The sequence below is a fragment of the Ambystoma mexicanum genome, chromosome 4p (genome assembly GCF_040938575.1).
Source record: "Ambystoma mexicanum isolate Mex_15411 chromosome 4p, UKY_AmexF1_1, whole genome shotgun sequence".
Classification (NCBI taxonomy): Eukaryota; Metazoa; Chordata; class Amphibia; order Caudata; family Ambystomatidae; genus Ambystoma; species Ambystoma mexicanum.
This window is the reverse complement of record NC_090927.1, coordinates 52,780,999-52,788,665: the sequence shown is the minus strand read 5'-3', so window position 1 is coordinate 52,788,665 and position 7,667 is coordinate 52,780,999. Positions and strand designations below refer to the sequence as shown.

General features: G+C 51.1%; 1 long non-coding RNA gene across 2 annotated transcripts; it reads right to left on the bottom strand.

Annotated features, from left to right (window-relative positions):
• Positions 1 to 1,403: 1,403 nt before the first annotated feature.
• On the bottom strand, positions 1,404 to 7,151 carry LOC138452981 (uncharacterized). 2 transcript variants are annotated; one of them, XR_011260344.1, is made up of 3 exons: positions 6,967 to 7,151; positions 4,560 to 4,639; positions 1,404 to 2,415 (listed from the first exon to the last, which is right to left on the bottom strand). It is a non-coding gene; the product is annotated as an uncharacterized lncRNA (long non-coding RNA). The 2 variants fall into 2 exon arrangements; XR_011260343.1 differs by lacking the exon at positions 6,967 to 7,151 and adding an exon at positions 6,531 to 6,711.
• Positions 7,152 to 7,667: the final 516 nt, after the last annotated feature.

Here is a 7,667-nt window from a genome sequence, read left to right as displayed (position 1 = left end):
CCACCCAGTGTCCAGTCGGGGCGCAGGAAAGCTAGTGTTGGCTGTCTTCCTCCTGCAGGGAAGCAACCAGAATCTATTGCATGAAGAGTGATGTAAATCCACTTTAGGCTATTAACCTGTAGGGGGAGACTTGAAACAGTTAGGGATCCGTCGGTGCAGCCATAGAAGACTGTGAGGAGCAGACATGGAATTATCAGAGAAACCTTGAAAAGATTATGTCGCGTGACATCTGCCTTCTGCCTCACCTCTCTGGTGGAGGAGGGATGGCATATGGATGGACACTTGGACCCCGTCTCTGCTCGCGCTAGGCTGTGTGATCTCATAACTACTCACTTTACCGCACCATGGTGGCCCCAATGCCCCCTTTCACAAGTGAACCATCGGCCAATCTTTACTTTTTATATGACAGCATGCCTAGGGTTCTACCCTAGAAGACAGGACTAGCAGAGGGTGTCACACATGACATGGGCACACATGGTACTTACACCCCCAGAGCCCTTTAACATATCTAGCAAACTTTAGAGCCTTTCAGCATCCATCCACTACCTCAAGCCTTTTAACATGTTCCTAACCTCCCAATCACCCATTCACACCCACTTGGAACCCTTCATTGCACCCCACTAGCCTGCAGCACCCCCAAGATCCTTTTGTCTACTCTTGAATTTTTTTAACTCCTGTTAGGGCATGTGTCATACCTTGGAACCCTTCAGCACATATCAGGGTCTTTGAGCAGCCAAATGAATACTTGACTTCCCCTTTTCAACTCCGCAGATTCACTCAGAACCTTATAGCACCCTCAAGACCCTTCAGTGTGCCACAGAACCCATCACCACCCATCATAACTCACCTGCAAAACTTCGAACTCTTCAGCACCCTCAAACACCATCAGCACAGCTTGAATCCCTTTAGCTCCCCTCAAAAAGGTTCAGCAGCCCCTGCACCCTTCAATGGCAATCAGAGTCCTAAGGAGCCTTCAGAACCCGTAAGCACGCCTCTGAATATTTCATGGCCCCTCAGAACTGCTCAGTATTCCAGCGATTGCTTTCACAAAACCCTGTTAATAGTGGCCAGAATTCTTTGGCAACGCTCTGAACTTTTCCTCACCAGCTCTCCTCTTAGAACTAGTCACTGGGCCCGAAAGTAATTCTCCTTGGCATCCTTTGGAACACTTCAACAACAACGGAATAGTTCAGCGCTCACTTCAGCATTTTAGCATTCTATCGAGTCCTTCAGCCCCTGTTCGATACCTTTTAGCACCCCACATACCACTTCAGCCCATGTTCCATCTCTCTCTTCAGTAACTGCCAAAACCCCTCAAGTCCCAAAGGTATGCGTTACAAGCATCCAACGTCCCAGGGCCCCTTGTGGCTTACTGCACAAAAACCCAGACTCGCTTATAGTGGAAAAGGTCGCTTTAATGTGACAGGCCAAAGCTTACAAATAACCGCTTACCTGGCTCCATGGCCTTACAGACTAACAAAATATTTTAAACAACCATTTAATAATTCAACACTTTCATTTTCACCAACAATTAAATAATTAAATGGTTCCACTTCCTCCCTAGCTGTCCCTTGGTCCCTACCTTCTCCTTACCACTTCTCAAGGCATCCCGCTTTCTCCCCGGGGCCATGCCCCTCCAGGTTCAATACTTGTTCCCCCGGGGTAGCCTGTTTGTGCAAACAGCACCACCTCCATCCTTTCCCTCACCATTCCCCCATTGTGCTTCTCTCCCCCCACATCTAAAGGAGCCATGCCCCTGCCACCAGAAAAACCCTCCCCCGAGGTGTTCATTCTTCCCCACCCCCCCACTCCTTTCTTCTTCCAACTCTTTACCATGTCTCTCACCAACCAGATCAACTCTGACCAATAATAAGCATTTCCAAAAACTGACAAATGGACCCCATCCTCTCGAAATATCATGACTCATTCATAAACTATTTCTTTGTGGTCCAAAACCTGTACCACTGCCGAGGCACACAATGTTACCCTCTCTCTGTTTATCCCCTTCCTTGCCCGCTCTTTCTCTCCCTCACTTCTTGCCCCCCTCCAAACTCTCCGCGGCAAAAACTTATTCCAAACTACACATGCTTGAGGCCACATTTCTCTGAGCCATAACAAATCCCTTTTCATCTTTCTAAGAAGAGCCACACCTGTATCTCTTACCAGATCAATTTCCCCTGCATGAATGATCACCCCCTCCGGAGACCCAATGCGTTCCCCTAACCCTGCCAAAATAGGTAGTAGCTGATCCCAGCAAAGCCCCCCTAAGCCGGACCATCTTACCAATAACTCTTGATAGATACAACCCAATTGCCTGCCAAAAAACCCTTTTTTCTACTTCCTTTCCTGCCCACTTAACAATCGAGTGCCCCACGATCCAGATTTGCGCCAACTCCCCCGGCCTCCAAGCAGTATCTGAAAAAGAAATGACAAAATCACTTACAAACCACAACCATCCTACCACATGCTACACTCCTGAGATACTTTGAAAACTTCTATCAAACGTCCCCTTTACCCAGGTCCCTGACGTACCCTATTGTATCTCCCGGACTTCCACCGCCCCAAACTTTTCACCTTATCCTCCGATAAGCCTAACCTACTACCTTCAGATGCTGCACCCATCCTAAATGAATGAGTTCCCACTCCACCACCTTTCCCCCGCCGCTACTAACACCTTCCCCAGGCAGCCCCTTCTCACCTGGACATCTCCTTATTCCTTCTACGGAAACACCCCCGCTCCCCTCCTACCTGTCCCCATATACTTCGCCCCTTTAACCCTCATCCTTTAAACCATGCACCTACTCCCACTTAGACCCCCTTTCTCCTCTATCCTATTACCCTCCTGCTCACCCTTGCCCCCCACCTTCCTACTATGGGCCCGAGTTGCCCACCCTGCACCGGGGTCCCACGTGCACCCCCGTCCATGCAGGCCGTTTTCCTCATTACTCCTCTCCGCCACTGCACCAGGGGCCAAACCTGCGCCCCCATCTATGCAGTCCTATCCAGAAAAACTTACACTTCCAGCACCTTGCGTCCGTTACCCCATTTTTCCCACCTGCACCAGGGGCCCTAGTGCACCCCCGTCCATACAGTCCCACTCATCATTTCCCCTTGCTGCACCAGGGGCGCCCACACCCCCATCCATGCAGTCACCTTTCTTCATACACCCCAGCTGCCCCAAAGTTCAAATGAGCCAAGCTCCTCCCATGCTGTGCATACTCAATTCCCGCCCTATCCTGTGCCCTGTCTCCTGCGGACCGGGGCTACTACCGCACGCTCGAAATTGCGCTATCCTCTTAACCTCCGCCAGTCTCTCCGTATTTACTCTGTGCCGCTAACACCTCTCTCCCGTCCGCCTAAAGCTTGCTCACCTTGTCGTGCGGCAAGCATGAGGGCTTCGCCACCGTTGTCCATGCCCTCCAAATGACAGCCACCGCCCCTTACATTTTCACAGGTACCTCCCCCCCCGGGGCCCACCCCCACCCTACCTAAGCACCTTCCTCTCACCCCTCTCCTACCCCTTTGGGATCACCCCCAAAACCTCTCACCAAACTTTGTGCCCCCCCTCCTATTCCGATAAACTGAGCCCGACCTCTAGGCATCCCCCACTTTAACTGGCATGCAGTCCTTCCCCCCTACCTCCTTGCCCCTCTCCTCGCCCTGACCCACTGTCCCCTACCTGAAAACACTGCGTAATCGGATGCCGACCCGCACACCTGCTGCACTCGTGTTTAAATTTGCACAACACCCTTGCGCATCCTTCCTTATTGAAAGCCCAACATGTTGCTGAGGGCTGACCCCTGCCTCCTACCCCCACCCCTTCGGGGGCGGGGTGACCAAAAAAGGGCAGGTAAGGCACGGGTAAGCCGCTTGCCGTGTGTACCGTTGGAGCGGGCCTCGTCGGCGCCATCCATTGCAACCAGAGATCCATATCTATCTCCCCCAAACCGCCTGACAGTCCTCCGCCAACCTTGCTCTAAACTCCTCCTCATACTGCACCCATGCAAAACCCCCAAAACTTATAAATGCCTTCCTAATCACATCCATGTATTTTAGTAGGGCCACGCATTGCTCCAGAAATTTCTCACAATAGACACTGGCGTAGCTAATAAATGCTGATGTCCAATTTTCAATTGTCACTGGGACCCTTGGGCGCGAGGCCAGTTCTCTGTCTTCTTCTTTAGAACCCTCCTTTGCTCTCATTTCCCTATGAAGCAGCTTAAAAACATCCACGAATTTCCCTGCCTGAATCTTATCCTTAGTCGCTGACATCAAGTGCGCACCCAAAGGTTTCTTGATACCCATGTAAGGTAACTTTTTCTCCTTGCCCTTCACTTCAACTTCTTTTTCTTTTGAAACCTGTACCTCGAGCGCCAATGGCTCAACCACCTTGTCCGTTTGTACTTCCACCAAGCAATTTCCCTTTTCACCCACCAAGGCTCCAATAGCCTGTACACCAATCCCTCTCCTTACCCCTTGCAGACCAGCCCCTTCATTTCTTGCCCCCGTTCTCATATCCCCCCTTTACCATGCAGTTGACCAGTCCCTTTCCCACTCACCTCTTTCCGACCTGCCATCGCCTGTCTGCGGTCTGGCCTCCACTCCGATGCTCCTCATTTCTTTTCTTACTGGGCTCCTACTGCGGGGACAAAACATGTTAGCAGTCTCACCCATCCAATTGTTCCCCCGACCTCTTGCCCCCCAAATCCCCCGCTCCTGTCTTTCACAATCCCACCTAAAACCCCTTCTCTCCTTCCCCCTCCTCTATACCGCCCTATAACCTTCATCCTCCCACTGCCCCACATATTCCTCCATCCCAACTTCATCACCCCTGAAATACCATTGCTGATGTGAGCTCATGCTCAGATTGCGTAGATCCTCCTCTTGCGAGCCCGGGTGTCCGCCCTGCCACTCCTTTGGTGGCTTCTCAGCGGGGCCGCAGAAACCCCTTCCTGGTCCTCTTCTCTCAGGCGAGGTGTGCTCTCCTCCACCCTGTGGTCCTCATCGCTAAGGGCCGTGCTGTGCCCTCTAGCCTGTCCTCCCGCTGACCGAGAAGGGGCCGTTCCTAAACCCTCTCCATATTGATCCTCTGGAACAGCGCAGTGCCCTCCGCCCAACATTCTCCTAGCCGGGGGGGAGCCATTCCGCGCCCCTTCCTCACCTCACTAAATGATGGGGATCTCTCTGTCCTTCTCCCACCTGCACTCTTCCGCAGGTATTTACCCCCCTTGCCCCTCTGTCCTGTCACTCCACTCTGCGCCCCATCACCCCCACCATCGTGGCCCCCTACCCCTTTTTGCACACTCCTAACATCCCCAACCTCCCCCTGGTCATTATGCATCACATCCCTATCTACTTCCCCACCCAAATGCACCTCTCCCTTGGATGCTCTCCTGTCAATCTCCCTCCTCAACTTCCTACCCCTGTATTCCCATACCTCCCCTCTACCAGCCGCACGCCACCACTGCCGCGAGAGCCCCATCCGCCGCTACCCCCACCTACCTCCTCTTCTCCCGTAACCTCCACCACCGCCCCTTCCAGCTGGGCCTTAGATGCCCTGCTAATAATCTCTAGGGCCTCCCTCAGCGTCCCGGCATCCACCAAGCCCTTCTTACTAGCTCCCTGTCCCACCAGAGTGCCCAGATAATATGACTGTGCACTGAATAGGCCCTTTAATCTTTCACCTAGCGACACTAAAACCACCGAGCCAGCACTTACCCGTGGACAGCTACCCAGTACAAAGGAAAGCCCAGCAAGGGGAACTGAGCTAAGAAAATAAAGGTATCCTTGAAGGTTAATTAAAATCCTAATTTCACTGAACAATAATACCCCAAAGATACAATAGTATGTTTAATTTTGCTATTATTATTATTATTTATTTAATTATTTTTTATTAAACCCTTTAAAATAACCTTTGCCAAAGCAAAACTTCTTCCATATGTTCTGAAAATGCCTCCCAAAAAGAAAACAACCCCAAAACCAGGAGCCACAGCACAATTGGTGCCAAGAAAAACAGCCGTGCACTATGTCCCCTTTGTGGCGCACAAGCAGTACCTAACAGAGCACAGAAAAACAAAACGGTCCCTTTAAGGAAGCCACACTGCCCCCTTGCGGCCCGCTGCTGCTACCGCGCCCTAATGCACCCTCAGAAGCAGGGAAAATAACACGGGAGCACAGAGGCACACAGAGCGAGACCCCCAAGGCAGCGGCCCAGCAAACCACCCGCGAAAAAACCCCAGCCACCCCAATACAAACCGCGCACCCCGCCTGAACCAAACGCCTCCCTCCGAGAACGGAAGGAACCGCTTCGCCCCCACAGAGAAACTGCAGAAGCCGTCCCAAGCAAAACCCCTGGGCCATGCAGAGGCCCCAGAAAGCTGACAGCCAATGGCACCTGGACCCAGGTAAAATGGAGGTGCCTTATTTACGGTACCTCCGCTAAAGTTTTCACAAACGTACACATTCTTTTTTTTTTTTTTTTACTAAACTGCCTGCCCAAACCTCTAATGCTGCTCTACCCAGCTCCTCACCTCCACTCAAAAAACACCCTCACAGGCCAAATCAGGGAAGGCTTGGGAGCAGGTGACCAGGACTGATCAATCTGACGTCCCAACCATTGCCTGCTTCCAGAACCTTCACTGCCCCTTAAATACCCCCCAGTGGGCGCTCTGCACGACGGCCATCTCACTGGCCTGTGCAGCGCCAAAAATATCCCCGGGGGGAAACGCTTCACGTTCCCCCCTGTACCCCCTTTCTGCTTGGCTCAGAATCCACTGCCCCCACACCCCCACAGAAAGCACCGTCACTCACTGTACACCTCACACACTTTGGTAAACCTGGAATAACTCCAGTGTTCCCCAGAGCTCACCAGCGCCCCTTAAAGCCATAAAATAAAGTCCCTGCGCGACTGAGTGACCTTTGCTCTCCTCTCTGACTCCCTCAGCATTTCACACCAGGCCTCTTTACCTGTCGATCCTCTCTTGCCCATCCTTGCACCCTGGAATCCCCCAGAATCCTGTGACATCCCTTCCCTCCTCTCGACACACACCTCAGCTCCTCTCTGAGGCATAGACGGCCCTCCACAGTGGGGGAGAGGGGGTCGCTCTGTCTCGGGATAGCCGCGGGGCTGCATGAGTTCATACCTCAGTGCCCTCTGTGCACGGACTGAAAAACCAATTACAAACCCCACGCGCGAGGACGCCTGCAGCCAGCCCCTCGCCCCTCTTCCCAAATCCCATTATACTTTTTCTTGCAGACCATTTCTTGCTTTTCTCTTATTTGTTTTCAATTATTATTGTGTTGTATGGTTTATGATTTATTCAGATGCTGTTGATTCTTTTGTAATTTGTCATGTATTTAAAGTTCAGCCCATTCCAAGAAAACATTGCCAAAAAATTTACAAAATGTTGCTGAGGCTCATGTATAAAAGATTGTTTTATGTTTTCTATTAAATAATGTATCATACAATCCAATTCATTCTGTATGTAATAGTACTTCAACAACTAAGTAAGCAGACATACATAGATAGTAAATCCAGCTTTTAATTATTTAGCTGTCGATGCATTTCATGTTCATGCATTTTTACTTTAGATATTCAGTTTTCTGAAAGTGGTTTGTTCTTTACATTCCAAAGCCGTTAGTCAAAGTATTGGTAACAAAACCTAAAT